This window comes from Dreissena polymorpha, chromosome 1 (assembly GCF_020536995.1).
Source record: "Dreissena polymorpha isolate Duluth1 chromosome 1, UMN_Dpol_1.0, whole genome shotgun sequence".
NCBI lineage: Eukaryota > Metazoa > Mollusca > Bivalvia > Myida > Dreissenidae > Dreissena > Dreissena polymorpha.
In genome coordinates, this window is record NC_068355.1 from 117351426 (window position 1) to 117371897 (window position 20472).

The 20472-nt window shown below is 35.6% G+C and overlaps 2 long non-coding RNA genes across 3 annotated transcripts; one reads left to right on the top strand and one right to left on the bottom strand.

The window, feature by feature from the left end:
- The first annotated feature begins 7180 nt into the window (after window positions 1–7180).
- Window positions 7181–10670, top strand: LOC127846792 (uncharacterized). 2 transcript variants are annotated; one of them, XR_008033676.1, is made up of 4 exons: window positions 7181–7234; window positions 8467–8545; window positions 8945–9166; window positions 9600–10670. It is a non-coding gene; the product is annotated as an uncharacterized LOC127846792 (long non-coding RNA). The 2 variants fall into 2 exon arrangements; XR_008033682.1 differs by having other exon boundaries at window positions 7202–7234; window positions 8930–9166.
- A 109-nt stretch (window positions 10671–10779) lies between these two features.
- LOC127846759 (uncharacterized) lies at window positions 10780–19991 on the bottom strand. Its single transcript, XR_008033650.1, has 3 exons — window positions 19835–19991; window positions 13283–13468; window positions 10780–12262 (listed from the first exon to the last, which is right to left on the bottom strand). It is a non-coding gene; the product is annotated as an uncharacterized LOC127846759 (long non-coding RNA).
- Window positions 19992–20472: the final 481 nt, after the last annotated feature.

A 20472-nucleotide genomic window follows, 5' to 3' on the forward strand; every position in this document is an offset into this window, starting at 1 on the left:
TTATAGAAATCTTAAATTATGTTTAAGGGTGATTTCAAATGTCTGTAAAAAAGAATAGCAATTATTAGCAGCATGTTTATCTGTCCTACTTTCGCTTTCACTGTTCAATCGTAAACATGGCAAGTCCAAGAGATATCATAAGTGAGGTTGCTAAAAAAGAGGATTTGCCATGCCACTCAAAGATCTGCAAATCGAAGCGTTCGTTGTGTCATTTTATAACGTGACGTTATGGCTACACTCCCAACAGGTTATGGTAAAGGCCTGATTTACCAGCTGGCACCACTTATTATTATTATAATCTACAGAAGTCTGTTTGCATTGTGTTGATACCTTTGAACAGTATTATGCAAGACCAGATCATTACACTGCAAAAGATTGGAGTACAAGCCTGTTGAGTGGACTATAACTGTCAGGGTGGTCAAGCATTGTTTGATGATGACGATGATGAAGGGGGTTCTAAATGAGATGGAGATGTAATATTAACGGTCCCTGTGTCAGATACTGCTGATGGAAAGTTCTCATTGGTGTATTCCCACCCTGAAGCGCTTTTAAGCACGGGTACGGGATAATCCCTGATAAAAAATATGGAGAAGAAAAATTAATTTCGTTCAAAGCTGTAGACGAGGCAAACATGATTCTGGAATGGTAATTGTTTATATTATGTATACTGAAGTTAACATACATATACCCATGGCTGGTAGATTAAACACTTGAAAAATGGTGATTTAACAGGTACTTAAATTCACCCCTGATCCAGGCCTCCAAATCACCTCACCAACAAATTTTCACCTACATGATTGTAACCTCCAATTCGGAAATATAGGCAGATATCAACACCTTGTGACACATATACTGTACACATATACTATACAGTGTAAGCCGCAGTCTATCTATACATTTACACCAGTATTCAAGCCCAGGCCCCATGTTCACAAAAATCTTAAAATTAGGATCAAGATCAGGATCAAATATTTAATCATCATTATATGAAAGTTCTATGTTCATATCATTTGACATAGCCATTCACTAAGCAAATCTGAAGATATTCACTGAGTAAGATATGTGAAATAGTCCAGAGTTTAGCAATTATTTCACCGATTTTGATTTTAATAATGGTCCTCAAACTTATCATGGATCATGTACTAATTTCAAGTTCAATGACTCCATGACTACTGAAATGCTTGGAAAATTAGCATGTGTATTCCTTAAGATATTCTGAACAATTAAGGAAGAACAATCTTAAATTAAGTATGAATGAGTTACGATAATGATCCCGATATGTTTTGGCACTTGATCTTCTGTGAAAATAGGATAATTTGTATATTTATTAATATTAATATTAATTTATTATATATATATATATATACATATTGGTCCAAAAGAGGCATAATGATAAACACAATAATGACATCAATCTTGCTGTACTTTTTGGTAATGGTTTATAATTATGACAATGATGGTCAGCTATCGATAATCATTTGAGACACCGCATACTGTTTTCTGCTAAACAACTCTGAATTGAAACTTATAAGAACTACAAACCAATATTTATAAGTTAAAACTGGGTCATTATCCATAAAATTTGTTCACTGGAAATGTTTTACACTTAAAAGAGAATAGCAAAACATTGGGATAGTAATATGGACCTATGTCTATGGCTCATTTAACCTAACATTTCCAATCCTGTGCATTTTATATCATGTTTTTCTTTCACTAATAAAAAACATTCAATAATGAAAGTTTACAGTAGGTGAGGTAGCAACACTTGTAAGATTAAATAGCACAAATCTAAGTGACACATTTTGAATTTCACTTAGTATTTGTACCTCATTTGTATCAATATCAACACAGATTTATCACATACATGTACTTATTATTCTAAACACGGATGTATTTATAATACTAGAAATGGCGCGGCAGAGGCCGACGCGTATCCCCACGCCGAATGTTTGACCTAGGTGTGCCCCAGGGTTGGTAATGGGGCCATGCATAGCTGAGATTGACCGTATTGTCATAAGAGAAGTTCATCATCAATTAGAAGTGAATTGGTGTAGAAATGAAGAAGTAATAGTAAAAGGCAATTTTGGGTGGGTGTGACATATGTGGGCAGGGCGCCCCAGGGTTGGTAATTGTGCCATGCATAGTTGAGATTGACCGTATTGTCATAAGAGAAGTTCAGTATCAATCTGAAGTGAATCGGTGTAGAAATGAAGAAATTATAGTAAAAGGCAATTTGTGGCGGGTGTGGTCTATGTGGGCGGGGCCCCAGGGTTGGTAATAGGGCAATGCATAGTTGAGATTGACCCTAATGTCATAAGAGAAGTTCAGTATCAATTTGAAGTGAATCCGTGTAGAAATGAAACAAATATAGTAAATGGAATTTTTTGGTGGGTGTGGCCTATGTGGGAGGGCGCCCCAGGGTTGGGATTGGGGCCATGCATAGTTGAGATTGACCCTAATGTCATAACAAAAGTTCAGTATCAATTTGAAGTGAATCCGTGTAGAAATGAAAAAATTATAGTAAATGGAAATATTTGGTGGGTGTGGCCTATGTGGGCGGGGCGCCCCAGGGTTGGGAATGGGGCCATGCATGGTTGAGATTGACCGTATTGTCATAAGAGAGGTCCAGTATCAATTTGAAGTGAATCGGTGTAGAAATAAAGAAGTCAATGTAAAATAACCTTAAAAAATGAGTGATAATTTCTGACGCGGCCCCACCCCAACCGCTATAACTTTTGACCCAGGGGTCAGATCAAAATTCCAAATAGTGCAGGGTCGCACATATGCTCATAGCTACCATGTGTGTCAGTTTCAAGGTTCTAGTGCTTTTAGTGTAGGAGGAGATAGTGGCCAGGACGGACGGACAGACAGACAGACAGACAGACGGACGGACGGACGGACGGACGGACGGACGGCGGAGATAACCACAATATCCCCACCTTTTTTTCAAAAAGCGTGGGGATAATTACTTTAAAATATTACTTACAATAAGGCTAATGAAATAAACGTGTTACTCATGTCCAGAACAACCAAGACTCACACAACTTACGTCACCAGTGGCTATTTTAAAACATTATAATTAATAAATCGTGCAAAACAATTAATAAGCTTCACGATTTTTAATAGTAAATACAAATGAAAATCAATTAGGAAGTGTTTGCATATTCCCCATATCTAAAAAATGATTGCAATAACAAAACTGACGTATGCTTCATCAGTTACATATTACTATAAGTAAAGTAGACCATTCTTTATTTCACATAAGTGCCCTCACAAACAGTCTTCTCCTATTAAAATACTCAACATGATAATACAGATGCAATTACTGATGTTTTCCAACAATTTTGGGTAAAAATATCCAGTAGAGTAAGTTCATATGGTAACAACTATTCATACAAAGTTCGCAATGTTTTTGCTTTTGATATTTGTTTTGGCTAGAGAATAATATGTTATATAGTTAGATGAACAGTAGAAATGTTGTCTTTTTACATAAATGTAATTACATGAATTCTTATGTGATTTCATAGTTACAAGTCCAGTAAATGCAATAAAACTTTTTTCTGACATATTTTAGCCAAACGACTGGAAAAATTGTAAATGGTATGACAATTGACACTTGAAATATATATTTTTGTAAACAAGTAACTATGTGATATTTGTCATTTGATCAAAATATTCCAATCACATTGTTGATGGTCTGTGCTCAATATTAACACATGAATGATTTTAAAGGTTACACAACACTATTAATGTTCCATTGATATAAAGCGCCCTAAAACCAATTCTTAGACTTAAGGTGTGTGTTTTTATGTTCTTGTTATTGTTTTCTACAAATTTGAATTTTAATGTGCACTAAAGTTTAAGAAGGATACAGAACTGAGTGCAAACAACAAAACTACAACATTTTTTTCAATTTTGCAAAAATAGGTGTGGAAAATTTGACTACGAAATAATCAACACAACGAGTCCTTATTGGAATTAACAGCATCCCTTATTAGTCTTCATTGTCATCAAAAGCAAGCTTATTAACTGCTCTGTAGCTGTGTCTGATTATAAAATCCTTTAATTTGTCCTTGTTCAACAATCACATTTGATTAAATTTTCTTGAAAGGATTCATTTGTCTACCCTTCTGATATTTGAAAGGCCTTATTTTTCATATTACATCCCGTAATATTAAAAAATATACTGACATTGACTTTCTAGAGTGCCTATCTTTATGTGATTTGCTTCCTTCTAGTCCATTTACCATTTCACTGATTACAAGTGCTGCCTTCGATGTTCTAAGCATAGCTTTATCACTTTTTCCGGCTCCAAGTCCTCTTATTACGTGTTTGACAAGACGAATATAATTCTCCTGCTCCATGTCTGCTAGGTTTTTTTCTGTTCGTCCCTTTCTGTTAACGAACAATCCCAGTTTTACTCTAGCATTTTCAAAGTTGACAAAAGGCATTAGTAAGGTAAGTTGACACACTCAATAGCATACTTTGATTTGTAGGATGACAATCCTATATACAGTGGAATGAGTCGTTTCATAAGATGTCTATATCACATGAGTTAATCGCATCATTGAACATGATAAAATCTATTGCAATTCTGACAATCCCAACGCTGTATGAAAACACACCATCTTCTGCTTCGTCAGGTTTACAATCTGCAGGCATCCTTACGCGGACAGCTTCACCTTAAAGCAAAAAACAAAACTAAAAAATAAAACAATCGAAAAGCTGCCATTATAAACAAATAACTTAAACAAATATAATTAGTTGTAATTTACCTCTGAATGATTAGACTGACATATGTTAAAAAAGTGAGTTTCCAATTTTAGGTTACACATACAAGGAATGAATACAAATATTTTTGATAAAAAGAAACATAGACAGAAAATTAAAGACGAGGCATTCGGTAAATGCACATGGCCTGGATTGGATGCTTATTAGTGAGTTTGGTAAAACAAAGTCCAAATAAGGTCAAGGTCAAATACGGATATCAGGAGACGCTCGATATCAGGGAATTGTTCTATTTTATTTGAAACAGAATTGCAATTCCAGCATTAGTAACTTTGCCAAACTAAAAGTAAAACATTATTTTCGCTCATTCTGAGTAATTATCTTAATATAACAATCATGTCGATAACTTGTATACAGCCTAATGAAACTGAATTCAGGCGATGTCTATGATTTGTTCCACACAGATAACTAACTTTGTTCCTTTTGCAAATCTAATCTGCCAACTGCAGACATTTACTGTAGTAACAGTCTATTTCTTACCAAATTAAATTGCCTAAATTCATTCAATTGACGCACGTGTTGTCGGAATGACGTTTTAGACTTTTGAAAGAAAATCTAATTTGTATTATTGTCATTCACTCTATTAATGAAAGCTTTCCTTTAGACTTTAAAATAGGGTGAATGGTTTTCGTTGATAAATCAATTGCTAAAAAGCTATTCAAAACAATATAGAAAACCAGAACTAATGAGTTTGCTAAGTTAAATATTCATACTTAAAAAGACATTTGCTGATTGAAGAAGACACATGTGCACATATATACATATTTTAACAACGAATGTTAGTACTCGCAATAAACATATGATTTCTCTTGGTGCCAAGTTTCTATAATGGGCGTTTAAATTTTGAAAAAGGAATTATTGTAATAATATCAAGGAATGCAAACTTCGTTTTGCACATAATACCACCATCCCCCCCCCCCCGCCTTAAATCAATGTGAAACTTATTTGGAAATGCAAATGCTTTTTGTTTGTTTTTTAAAATACATTAACACTTTGTCTATTACTGCATGAAAATGATTTTTTTCTTATATGTTTAAGTCATTCCAATATAGTCTATACCTCAAGCATTAGTATACTGTTTCACATGCAGTTAATATTACCATATTGCTGTAAAAAATACTGATTATTTTAATCATACAATATCCAATACTATAATAAACATGTATGCGACTGTAGATGCATATTAATTAAACTGGACCGTTATCAAATAATTTTGATTTTGAAATTGTTAAACACACTGAACACGATAATGTAGTTGAATTATTAATAGTAGTTGGTAGTCGAGTAATGCATGAAATAATGAAATTTAATTTTAATGCTCAAAATTCAAATAAATATAAATATCGCATGAATAATAATTACAATCAAATATTAAAACTGATTGTTTACATGTAAATACTGGAAAAAATACATGTTTTTGCTTTTACAAAGCTGACGAATTTAATTTACTATCATGCGTGTTCTCATTGTACGAAAAAATATATACGACTTCCAGAAATGGAAAATTACTTATTTGACCAGGCTACACATATTATATACGCGTAGTCTTATTAATATATACTAATAGAGAAAAAAAAGTATAACGCCTAAAACGGTTCAATAAATGCCTAAAATGGAACCCGCGATTACTTGTCTGTCATTATTTAACGCCATTTCATTTGAGCATATCACCGATTCGATTGCGCTTCACCGATAACCCTCATTAATAGTGACGTTATCAAGTACGGTACGGCTGCTGGCAATGATAACCCTCATTAATAGTGACGTTATCAAGTACGGTACGGCTGCTGGCAATGGCAATGCAATTACATCCCAGGTTAACTTCCAAGATATGTATTAAAGACATTTTCCAACAAATATGTTTGTGAATATTTTCGCTGTTTGAATTTGATTGTTTCATAAGTTCATATTTTTGCATTTATTTTATTAAGGCTATATACATAGCAATTAACTATGATAGGAAACACGCATGTATAGTATGTATTAGGTATATTCACAACCCACATTTTGCACGTGTTCATAAACTGCATGCTTGTTTATGTTTTATACATGCGCGACGACAAGTATCATGAAAATTCCTTGATATAAATATTCCCTAAGAATAGCATTGCATACACCTCAATGTGTTTTGCCTTTTATGTGCGCTTCGATTCATTAAAGGGGCTTGTTCACACTTAAATTGCATTTTTTTGAAGTTTTTCATTTAATGCTTTAAATTGATAAATTAAACATCGCAAATAACGTACTCCAGTATAAAACAAAAATAAAGTTAAAATAAGAAAGAAAAAAGTAAGCCGCACAAAGGCTCGAACCACTGACCTTGGATCGGTTTTTTCTCCGACTAAATATAGATTTTAAATATAAATTTAAATATAAACACGCATTGTGACAGCAACAACAACAACAAATATGGCGGAATCTGTATTGCCAAACACGGAAGAAGAAGGTAAAATATGTTTTTTTTAATGTAAAACTCAATAGTGCGTATGATTTTTTTTTATAAAAGTAGATTAAAATAGTATAACTGATCAAATGATTCGTTTTCGTTACATAAGTATATGCATATACATCACAGAACGCGTAAATACTGATTCTCTCGTTTACACTTAAGTTACAACTTACAGACAGAGACTAAAATTAAAAGCCAAGTTGAATACAGAATTAACTTTGGTATTCGCGCAAATAAATTAAATTTATCATTAGCCTTGGAGTACTGAGATCATTTAAACATTACAGTATCTTTTTCTCTCCTCATAGCTGACAGTGACAACATTATTTGTTGGCAGGCAATTCAAGATGCTGTGCATTTATTGACATATTCATTATTGTGTGTTATATGACAATCACATTTATCATTAACTACAATGCATTTGAATGGTACTGGTAGTTTATTAATTTAAACCCAAAACCCATAGTTAACCCTTTAAGGGATGGAACCGAATTTTGAAGGACTTTGCAAACAGTTTGGATCCAGATGAGACGCCACAGAACGTGGCGTCCAAACTGTTTGCTATTCTGATAGTATTCTTTGAAAAAAATCAAAGAAATGGCTAATTTTAGAAATTCAGCGGATGACATTTGAGCAGATGACGAATTTCCCAGCATGCAAAGGGTTAATGTATTTATATCAGTTTCTTCTGCACAGCTATTTTATAAATAAACTGAATAACCAAAATATTTTTGAAAATACTAACACAGTTTAGTCATTCATGGCATCAAATGCATGTAGCTGGCGCCAGACAACTCGCCCCAATACCAACTAGCCCCCAAAAAAACTCGCATCAAACACATGGTCACTCGCTCCAACCAAGAGACAACTCGCCCCAATTTATATTCGTGCATCTTATTGTTTCTTTATTAAAAGTATTTTATCTTTATATTTAATTTAGCAAAGCACGTATATATATTGATAAATGTGTATTTCAACAGTACATTGTATTTTGAATGAATCAAATACAGGTCATCTGAAATGCATGTATCATTATATTTGTAAAAGCCAAGAATATTCTGGATATTCCTCTTTTTTCAATTGTTTTGAATATCCTCAAGATTTGATTTCTTGAATGTCAAAGAAAACTTATTAGATAATTATACCACATATTTACAACTCACTTTTTTAATAGAGACCATAAATAGTTTTAAAAAGTGGTTTAAATTGTGTATTTACTTTTTCAATAGGATACAACCATAATTAAACCAAGAAGTTTATGAAGAAGGGATCACTGGATTTTGTCACTTGGTACAAGAAACAGAAAAGGTATACTTATTTAGCTGCATTTTTTTCTGTTGATTTCATTTTGTAGATAATGTTTTCAGATATTCAGGCAAGTTGAGATTTCATTGAAAAAAATATATGTCATTTCACAATATTCTTGAATGGAAACAAAAAAACACAGTTCAACGCACTTATTGTTGATATATGAAACATAGTCTTTGTATGTAAAACTGTGTTGCTACATGAGCAAAGAATTTAAAAATGATCCTACACTATACTAGGTGAATATTGAAATTTTACAAAAAAAACTGACAGGAATGTTTAAAAATGGTGTCATGAAAAATAAAAAATTCTATATGTACATGTAGCTACATCTTGTGTCAAAATTCTTAGCTTTATGTTCAAAACATTTATTGTTAAATACAGAAATGTCTTTTCAAGGATATCATGGACCACCTTACTTATACGGAAGCATAGGAGCTGTCGAAGGAAATTGCTGCCAGACAGTCAGCAGTTATCACTGACAGCCTGTCCTGGCCCAGCTTGGACCATCCTCAAGCTAACCATGATGGTGTGTTTGCAAGAATTGTCCATTTGGTAGACCATGATGAAGACCAGCTTTGTTGTGGCATGGCCTGACAATACTGTACAAGCCAGAGACCAGTATGTTTACTGTTGTTGAATATGACCCATTTTTCATGTTTATTTTTCTGTGGGCCTGTTTAACAGAATTAATAATGCACTTTATCTATTTCAAATATGTTATTTTTCTGTGGACTGTTTAATGGAATTATTTAATGCATTTTATCTATATCAAATATTTTATTTGTCTGTGGGCCTGTTTAACGGAATTAGTAATGCATTTTATCTTTATCAAATATTGTTGCTTGTAATATGAATATAGAACACGTAAAACTACTCATGTAATTGCCTCAGCTTAAAATCAAAAGTGTAGAAAATTTAACTCATTTACTGTCGAAACAGTGGTCATTTTGTTCCTGCATCTTAAAAGTTGGACAATAACAGCTAATATATATATATATATAGATAGATTTAGCAAGGGGTTTTGAGTTTTTTATGTGTTCATATTTTTCAGAAAAAGGGTTAAGTGGTGACTGATCCTCTCACCCTATTTATCCAGGAAACGTTTCGGAACAACGTGTTGGCACTGAAGATGTGGAGGACACAGATTGATCACAGTACATCCTTTGGATACATGGACACCTTTAATGGGACGACAACAAAACTGTATCTGCCTTTTTTTTGAAAGGAAGTAGTTAATAAAATTATTGTTAACAGCTGTTTTTAGTCTTGTTGTTTAAGAATGCTTGCAACATTTAAGTGGATAAACGGTTGTTTTAAATTTGAATCTTCAGTAATGCATTCTTTATAAAATGATGTATTCTTATTTCTTTCAATATAGTGTAAATAATAAGAACATAATTATCCTTTGTATACAAAATGAAAACCAAGTTTACTGTTCTATTAATCATTATTTATTTATCTTGTTCTTTTGTCAGAAATATTACAGGGGCATACATACAGTATTCCTTAAATAAAAGGGGCAGGTCTTATAAAATTAACATGTATTTAAGCAATGCATATTCAAACTTTTTCCACATTTATAACGAGCAACAATATGTAAGTATTATAATGTAACACAAATTAATACTATGAATTTACTACTGATTTTGCCGTGCCTGTCATCAAATAAACATGTTTTACTGAAAGTTTCTTAAAAGATGTTATGTGGAAGACTTAATCTTTCATTTAATAAATATTTGAGCCTTGCTCTGGGAAAAGGGGGTTTAATGCATGTACTTAAGGTTGTCCAAGATTAGGCTTTGCAGACTGCACAGGCTAATCAGGGGCAACACTTTCCGCCTTATCTGGATTTTCTCTAAGAGACTCCCTTTCAACAAAAAATACAATAAAGCAGCAATTGTCTGCCTGATTGGTATGATCAGCACAGGTTAATCTCGTACGACAATTTACGCACATGCATTAAGCCCCATTTTCCCAGGGCAAGGCTCACCTGTTTAGGTTTTAGCTGTCTATATGCTCTTAAACTTTTGAATCATGATGCAGTTTCATATAATAATGTATTATGAGTTGTTTTTAATTGATGCATATTCTTTTGTTCAGTGTTGAACTCAACATGTATTATAATAAGGTGTTCACTTAATATTCTTGCAGTAATGTTTTGCTGTGTAATATACATGTAATAATAAATCAAAATTGAACAACTAGCTTCTTATTTCTTCATGTTATTTATTAAAACATTTTAAACCAAAACAACAAAATCCATAACATAATAAACACAAAACATAATACTCTATATTCATGAAACAAAACTATGATTGATAACATTTTGAATAAATGTTTCCAACTTTAAACATTTGACAGATCAAATTATTTCTGAATTCCACCAATTTTTTTATTTATGGATAAACAGCACTTTATCATTTTTATGACAGTTTATGTAAGGCTATTACAATTAATGGTTGTTTATATACTGATAAACAATGGAAAACAATACATAATCTATATATAGCATTGTGCTTTGATGTCATTGTTAATGGAACATAAACAAATGTGGTGTGCAGCACGCACTCAACATTGACTATGGTAGCTTATACCTAAAAGAGTCAATAATTCTGTTCATAGTCTTTACTTGTGACAAAAAATCAGGAAAATGCTGAGCCCAGTGTTTATTTAGCTATTTGCCAGACAAGGTTTTCACAAATTCTTCTGTTTCAGAGTGACCTATGATCAAATACTTTGGATCCTCTATTGTAATAACAAAACAATTAATTTACCATATTTGATAATGGGTCTCCCATAAAAAACTTAACACAAATCATAATACATAACACCTATAAGAGTCAAGAATTCCTGTTAATGGTCTTGACTTGTGACAAAAAAATCTGGAACTTGGCCCATTGTTTATGTAGTTATTTGCCAGATAAGGTTTTACTAATTCTTTTTCAGAGTGATCTATGATTGAATACTTTGGATCCTATATTTGTATAACAAAACAATTAACAAAATTCACAATACCTTACACACTTAAAACTCAAATACATATTCTCATGGCATTTCAGGGCAATTGTATGCTATGTTCATCAGTATTTTATCAATGATATTTCTGCCCTATGTTTATAAGCAGTTCACTTATTAAAATCACATTTTATCACCATGATGATGACAGGACAGTCGACCATTATGTCACACATTTGGTCACGCCTTCATATTACACAAATAAATTCAAGCATCATTTCAAATACTAAAGTCATCTACTGACTGAAAAAACAGCCAGGGTCACACATGCACTTTCATACTCAATGGTATACATCCTATAAAACCATGCTGCCACAGTCACATAACATGTTCCTACCCATAGTCAGTTATCATTGATTTCAGCTTTGTCAATTTTTTAATTCATAATAATGGTATGTTGAAGTTAGTTAAAACAACATAGTTACATACACCATGTACCAATTTGTATGAGTAAATCTTCATATTGATTCCGGGTTGATTGCCCTTGACCCATTGAATATTGCAGCTCCTCATTAGCCGCAGGTTGATATATAAGGGGCAATTGTAGAGGCAATCAGCTTTGGATAAGCTGAATCAAAAAGGAACTTTGATCGAAGGGTTTTTTCCTTGATGATCTCTGTGTACTCGGTGCATGTACGTGTATCCCTTCTTTTCATTGATTGGAACCACCGTCCAATTGTTGGCTGCCTTCAATTTACTCTGAAATAACATATAAGCATATTTGTAATTTTGAAATGTACACTAAAACTTATCATAAAAACTATGTATGAAATTTGTTTGCTATTTTAAACATTATTTTATTCATATCATGCCAATCAGGTAACATACCAATTCTTTTCTGGGCTACTTGATTCACCAGCATTAACTTATGAACCTACCAATACTTTTCTGGGCTACTTGATTCACCAGTATTAACTTATGAACCTACCAATACTTTTCTGGGCTACTTGATTCACCAGTATTAACTTATGAACCTACCAATACTTTTCTGGGCTACTTGATTCACCAGTATTTACTTATGAACCTACCAATACTTTTCTGGGTTACTTGATTCACCAGTATTAACTTATGAACCTACCAATACTTTTCTGGGCTACTTGATTCACCAGTATTAACTTATGAACCTACCAATACTTTTTTGGGCCACTTGATTCACCAGTATTAACTTATGAACCTACCAATACTTTTCTGGGCTACTTGACTCACCAGTATTAACTTATGAACCTACAAATACTTTTCTGGGCTACTTGATTCACCAGTGTTAACTTATGAACCTACCAATACTTTTCTGGGCTACTTGATTCACCAGTATTAACTTATGAACCTACCAATACTTTTCTGGGCTACTTGATTCACCAGTATTAACTTATGAACCTACCAATACTTTTCTTGGCTACTTGATTCACCAATATGAGCTTATTATATGATGAAGTTATCATACTTGAGTCACTAACTGACAATTACTGTACTACTAGAGATTGGAGGATAATGGCATTGAAATAATTTCATGACCAATCACCATGCAAGTTATCTGAACGGTTCAGAAAACAAACCAGCTATCGGATATTCTCTGGTTTGCATAACATAAAAAGTTTCTGGTAAAAAAAATGATAAAGCAATCATATAACCAAGGAACTTTAGGAAGCTCATAGAATCTTATTGAATATAAATATATTATTTTATCAATTAAAATATGCTAAGTCAGGTTTGTTTGCATACTCTAAGTAAGATGTTATCTCTCCAATTCCTGACACATGACAAGGTGTGGTACTTTCTTGAGACACAAATGACAGGCCAGGACCTGGCAGGGGCTGATGACCGTGCATAGGTGAAGAGTTTGTTGTTCTAACATTATGCTGAACAGTCAAACTTGCAATAGTTTTGCCGGCACGTCTTCCTAGATACCTTAAAAAGAAGGTTTGTTTTAGAATATAAAATTGATCACATATCAATTTAAAGAAACAACAAAATTGATGTTAAAATCAGGGAATAAACTGTATAATCATATTATCATATCATGATTATTGATTACATAATTATAATATAACATATACATTTGCATACCAGTATATTTTATAATATAATATATTCAGAATAAATTAATCATTCATAATTCATCATTTATCATTAATTTAATGCTTCATTTGACTCGTGTTGGAGTGTTCCTTATAAGTTATAACAAATTCCTTAAATTGATACGAACATCTTGGCATAGGGGCATAAAGGTGTGGTGAAGACCGGTTTGACTCGACCGTCTGGACCCCAAATGCGGTGACTTCTGGGAAATAGTCTTCAGTTCCGGTTCTGCTATTCCTAGACGATTCTGTTGTATTACGTTCTCCTTGGAAATCCAAGATATCCTGGGTGATCCTCAGTTCAAGTGATTCAAGCCAGCGACAAAGCGTAAGTACAGCTAATTATCTATTGTCTAGTTTACAATAAATGGCGCTGCGAGCAAAAACTCTATACGTATTTTGAATTTCTAATTGGCCATTATTAACAAAGTAAATTGTCAGCCATCTTGAATTTTATTTAACAACATTCCTGTTTGTCTGTTATTTTAAACATTTGTTAAGTAACTTTAGGTCATATAGTCCCTATTTACCCTAATATTAAACTAGTATTACGCCTTTTCCCGGAACTCAGGCTAATTACTATATTTTTAAGTGTGTTTGAAACTTTCAGATTTCGTCGAACAGCGTACTATCGAACCGTGTAATTGCATTCTAAATTTAGTCTTTCTGTAAATAGTTATCTCCCTGTTGTTCAATTGTATTTCATATTTGGTTTTCCACTAACGTTATCGTATTTCAGGCAAGGGCAATTCATTGTCAACTGTATTATATTCAAATTGGGGAATTTTTTACTTTCGTTTTCTTATACGTAAACACTGGAGGCTACACTACAGTAAACACGTTTAAGAAATATATATTTTCTTCTCAGTTAATTTTAACACAACTGCTGTATAAACTGCTGTGCTTTGTCGGCTGGTCACTTGGTGTAATTATTCACTCGGTGAATGTTGTTCACTTGGTGATATTTTGTTTCACTACGTGATTTATTTCATGTGGTGAATTTTGTTTCACTAAGTGACTTTTATCTGTTCAGTGACAGTAACATCACTTGGTGATATTGTAATCACTCGGTGATATTTCCACCTAGTAATATTTTGTTTCACTGCGTGATTAATCTCATGCGGTGAATTTTGTTTCACTGAGTGAACTTTGTTTTGCTCGGTGATATTTTCACCGTGATATTTTCACTGTGTGATATTTTCACATGGTGACAATTCTTTTCACCTAATAATACTTTGTTTCACTGCGTGATCAATCTCATGCGGTGAATTTTGTTTCACTGAGTGAACTTTGTTTTGCTCGGTGATATTTTCACCGTGATATTTTTACTGTGTGATATTTTCACATGGTGACAATTCTTTTCACCTAATAATACTTTGTTTCACTGCGTGATCAATCTCATGCGGTGAATTTTGTTTCACTGAGTGATATTTATTGTACTCGGTGATATTTTCACTATGTGATATTTTCACTGTGTGATATTTTCACATGGTGACAGTTCTTATCTTCACTCGGTGATATCTCCACGCGATCATATCTTTCTCATTTAGTGATTCGTTTCACTAAATGGCATTTTGATTTTTTTTGTTTCACCAGTGATATTGACATCACTGCGCGGTATTTTGAACTATTGAGTTTTTATTTATTTGTTTATTTAGTGATTTTGTTCACTAAATCAACATTTTGACTATTTTTTTAGTTTCACTTCGCGTAATTTTCGCTGAGTGATATTTCCTCTTAGTAACAGAGTTTATTTAGTGATTAAATTCACTAAATGTCATTTTGATTATTTTTCTTGAGAATTTCTTCATAATTGCAGTTTATCTTTTATGATTACATAGCATTGCTACTTCAGCATTTTCAAAGAATACATAAAAAATAAAGGATCCATTTCAATTTTGTTTTTGTTTATTTCCGACTGCAATTACAGCATTTCCCAAGTGACGTAATAAAATAAATTAACAAAGAACATATTTTGAGTTTGTCTTTAATACTCACAATGGATACCTATAGTCCTACGGTCGATATAGACCCGGTTAGGGGGAGTGAGGTGCGAAGTGGGTGGTAGTTGTACCCAGGGTACCCCATGCCTATGTATCCCGGAATGTATCCTGGTAGTTGGCAGCCAGGTCATTATTACCCTGATGCTTGGATGGGGGGGCCAGGGAATTATATGCACTCACCCATACCTCCAATGCAGCAGGGATATGGGGCTACGCCACAGGTGGTGCCAAAATGGGCTACAACTAATGAAACGCCTTTGAGGCCTGGGGCAAGAGAAGGTGCACAGGGCGCTAGAAGAAATATATCTCTGGCAATGGGTGGCAATATTTTTGAATGGACGGAAGAGGACAAAGTAGAGATTATAAAACTTCTGAAAGAGAGCAGAGAACAGCTGGCAGCTATGCTCACAGATAAAGCACGCATTGACCAAGAATTGAGGACGCTGCAAGCCCAGTTTCACAAAATGCAGAGTTCCCTCGAGAGTAAGTTACAGCAGCAGATACACCAGGAACGGGAGATGATAGAACAGTTAGAGACAGACAGACAGATAGCCATTGCAGAGATGAAGCAGCAAGTTCATGAAGAGAATGAGGGAAAAGATGGAGAAATCTTGAGATTAAGGTCACAGGTACATTTACTCGGTCAGGAGAACTTTCATCTGAAGGAACGCATTGAAAAGTTGGAGATAGCTTCAACAGATCAGTTGGAGAAAGCCCGTGCAAATCAGTTGGCGAAAGCTCGTGCAATCTTCAAGCGTTTGAAAGCAGAGAAGTCGGAGGCGATTGCTAAGGGGGAGTCGAGACTGAAGGAGTATGGGAACAAAATGAAAGTGGAGGAGAACCTTCAGTTGGCGAAAGCTCGTGCAATCTTCAAGCGTTTGAAAGCAGAGAAGTCGGAGGCGATTGCTAAGGGGGAGTCGAGACTGAAGGAGTATGGGAACAAAATAAAAGTGGAGGAGAACCTGCAGAAGCAGGGCAATGACTTCCAAAATATGGAACGAGAAGTTAACCAAGTGCAAATGAGACTTGCACAAAGTGAGGAGATTATGCCTGGCGGAGGGAGATGTCTAACTGCTGCCATATATCTTGGTGTCGAGGACACAGGATTGGTTATGCAGGCGACATTAGTTGATTTAAACGATTAGGGGTCAGTATTGGCGGCCCTGAACTGACCCCTATAATGGAGGGCCAAAAGTTGTTAGTGGGAAAAGAAGAGCGCCTGGCGGTGCAGTCAAAGGTTAAGGGACCTGTTGACAGGGCTGGTAAGGCGAGTGAGAGGGCCATCATAGGTCGCTTCAGATTATTGGAGCAACTGGCCTATGATTATGATTTCTGTTTTACACAGAAGTGGCTTATGCATGGAACTGAGCCACCTGATGTAAGCTTGTCTTGGTGGTTTAGTGCGCATGCACTTAATGAGATGGAAGCGACGGTGTGAAGAGCGGTCGATTGCAGTGACCGGTTGAATAATACACCCAAATGGTGGTTCAGCCGTGAGATGCAATGAGTTTGTCGAGTAATGTAAATGTGGTAAGCTGTGTAGGTAGAATCAGAAGTCTCAATTTGGGGCCAATTCTGGTTGTTCGTAGGGGAGGTGTTAGTGTCTGTATCGGGTTAAGTTCCGAAAACCAGGCGTGGAAGAGTTCTCGTCTATGCCTAAAGGAAAAGGCAAGGCGGAGGTGATTGTGTGGAGAATGCCATTTTCATCTGATTAACAGGTGAAGGCAAAGCTCAGTTTGATGGTTCACTCTTACCTAGTAAAGCTTAGGGGAGCAAGATAGTTTCCGGTTTGGGAGTAGTAAACATTATTGGAATGACAGGGCAGAATTATTTGCATGTTCGATTGAATGGTTCCTATATTGTTGAGAGTTTGCAGTGAGTATGAAGAGATTGTATGTTGATGGATTGGCAACAACTTTTTGAAACAAAAGAATCTGTCTTGAATTACAATAATCTTTCAGTTACTTTGCAGTATATTGCGTGTCGGATAATACAATATTACATACAAGAGTAAGTATCCTATGCAACCTTTCCTTTTCAAAAAGTACTCACAAGTTGAAAAGGCAAAGTATGGTTTTAGAAAAACTGTCTATTATTATGATGTCCTTAATAGTCGACCATGATTGCTGAGTGGTAATTGGTGAAGACGTGATTACACATTTAGCTTTCAGAACAACTGTAAACCATCCCTTAAAAATTATTGACGTAAGGTACTCACAAATTGAAAGGCAAAGTATGGTTTTAGATATACTGTCAAATGTTATGATGTCCTTAATGGTCGACCATGATTGCTGAGTGGTAATTGGTGAAGGCGTGATTACACATTTAGCTTTCAGAGCAACTGTGAACCATACCTAAAAAGTATTAACTCCTATATTTGTATAAAGTTGGGGTTTGTAAATGTGTGGACTGTGGATTTACCTAATTGTCGGCACTAAATGTTGATATGGGATAAAATAATGATATGAACCGGGATTCGGATGTTAAATTGATAAGTGTGTGCGAATGCTTGATGGGTATAAATGTGGTTATCTTAGTGACTGTTTTGTTATTGATGCTATCCCAAAGAAAACATAAGATTGGATAAGGGTTGTGAGTTATGTTAGGAGTACATTGCAAGGTCGAACATAACCTTGCTGGAGAGGCTATCGTCATCTCTGGTTCAGAGGTGGAGGCGGAAGCTCCAGTCGAGGTAATACCCGAGTCTCGGCAGGCGGACGGTGCTGATGGTTCTGCTCTCCTCTGAGGTTGAGGACTCCGGTTGAATGTTGGGCAGTGTGGATGGCAAGGAGGTGAGGGTGACATGGGAGTTGGCTCCAACCGGAGAGGACACAAGACTCAGTCTCTCAGAGGTGGAGGTGGATATTCCGGTTGGAGGATGAGGTGAAGGTGAGAGAGATGGCTGTAGTCCCAGAGTCTGGGAGGGTCCAGTTTGAGAATGAGGTGAAGGTGAGAGAGATGGCCGTAGTCCCAGAGTCTGGGAGGGTCAGGTTGGAGGATTATGTGGAGGTGAGAGAGATGGCCGTAGTCCCAGAGTCTGGAAGGGTCACGTTTGAGGATGAGGTGGAGGTGAGATAGATGGCCGTAGTCCCAGAATCTGGGAGGGTCAGGTTGGAGGATTAGGTGGAGGTGAGAGAGATGGCCGTAGTCCCAGAGTCTGGAAGGGTCAGGTTGGTGGATCAGTCGGAGGTGAGATAGATGGCCGTAGTCCCAGAATCTGGGAGGGTCAGGTTGGAGGATTAGGTGGAGGTGAGAGAGATGGCCGTAGTCCCAGAGTCTGGAAGGGTCAGGTTGGTGGATCAGTCGGAGGTGAGAGAGATGGCCGTAGTCCCAGAATCTGGGAGGGTCCAGTTTGAGGGGGATATGGAGGTGGTGGGAAGATGGTGTGGTCTGAGAGTGGGAGTGGCCTAGGAATGCGGCCCTGTCCGCATTGGGTTGTCACTTTCACTGAAGCTACACATTAAGTAATCGGTCATGCGGACCCAGTGGGCTCGTACTCCGGCAAGGGGGAACTAAAGTGGTGAATGGATTGGTGTGGTTTTGACCAGATTTCTGGTGGGTCATGTTGGGGAAGGGATATGAGCTGTGTGGTGTAATATATGGTGTAACCTGGGGACGGGCAGCTCAGTCGGTGGCAATAAATAATTTTAATATTCTCCTGATGACTTAAATGCCTTAGATTTGGTTACGTATTAAAAAAATTATAGGGTTAAAGCTTAGACGGGGATTGGGAAGCTAAATTGGGCTAGGGAGGGGGGCTTGTTAGAACGGGGAGGAGTGTGGTGAAGACCGGTTTGACTCGACCGTCTGGACCCCAAATGCGGTGACTTCTGGGAAATAGTCTTCAGTTCCGGTTCTGCTATTCCTAGACGATTCTGTTGTATTACGTTCTCCTTGGAAATCCAAGATATCCTGGGTGATCCTCAGTTCAAGTGATTCAAGCCAGCGACAAAGCGTAAGTACAGCTAATTATCTATTGTCTAGTTTACAATAAAGGCTTATTTTAAAACGCGCAATGAACAAATTATGTTATCAGAAATATCTGGTTTCGTTGCAGAGTAAAATATCCATACAATAAAACTAAATACCTATCCAAACTTTTGCTAAAATTCCTTTGTAAACAGGCAACACCTGCCAAAAACTAAACGTAGCTTCTAAAATATGACTTACACTTCGTGTGTTTAAGCCATTACCCTGTCTTCGTCTCTTCCAACGATACTCCTATGGTTCTGCAAACACTCGGTCTTGTCGCCAAGATTGAATAAATTCGAGCGATGTCGCTGGCTCCGCTTTTGTTTCTCTTTTTTTATATGTTCGATCACAGAAATGAGATGCATTGTTTGTAAACCAACAGCGGATAAGCGCAGCGCGCATGCGCATGCTGCATTCTGGTGTACTAGTTGGGATACCATTCACAATTTCTGACTAAAACTAACTCATTTCGCGTCTGAGACGCTTTATAATTTTCAGGTTTTCAAATCGTCAAAAGTTGCATTTAATGGCAATTTTAGAGTATGGAAACAATTTCGTATTTTTTTTAAAGCAAATATCATAACTATAATGAAAATTTGCAAATCCGAAACATTTTTTTTCAATTTTGTCAATTTATCAAAGTGTGAACAAGTCCCTTTAAGTTTAATAAACTGGATCACTCTGTTTTCTGTGCGTTCATCTCGAAACTAATCAAAGCGCTGAAGGCACTGAATTTGTTCGCTGTTGTATAATCTTAGGCGCAACTCAGTGTTCAAAAGTATGTTATAGCTTTTATTACGCACGTTTGAAATGATCACAGCCCATTCAAATTTATAAAGAGTGTGTCTTAAAACGCAGG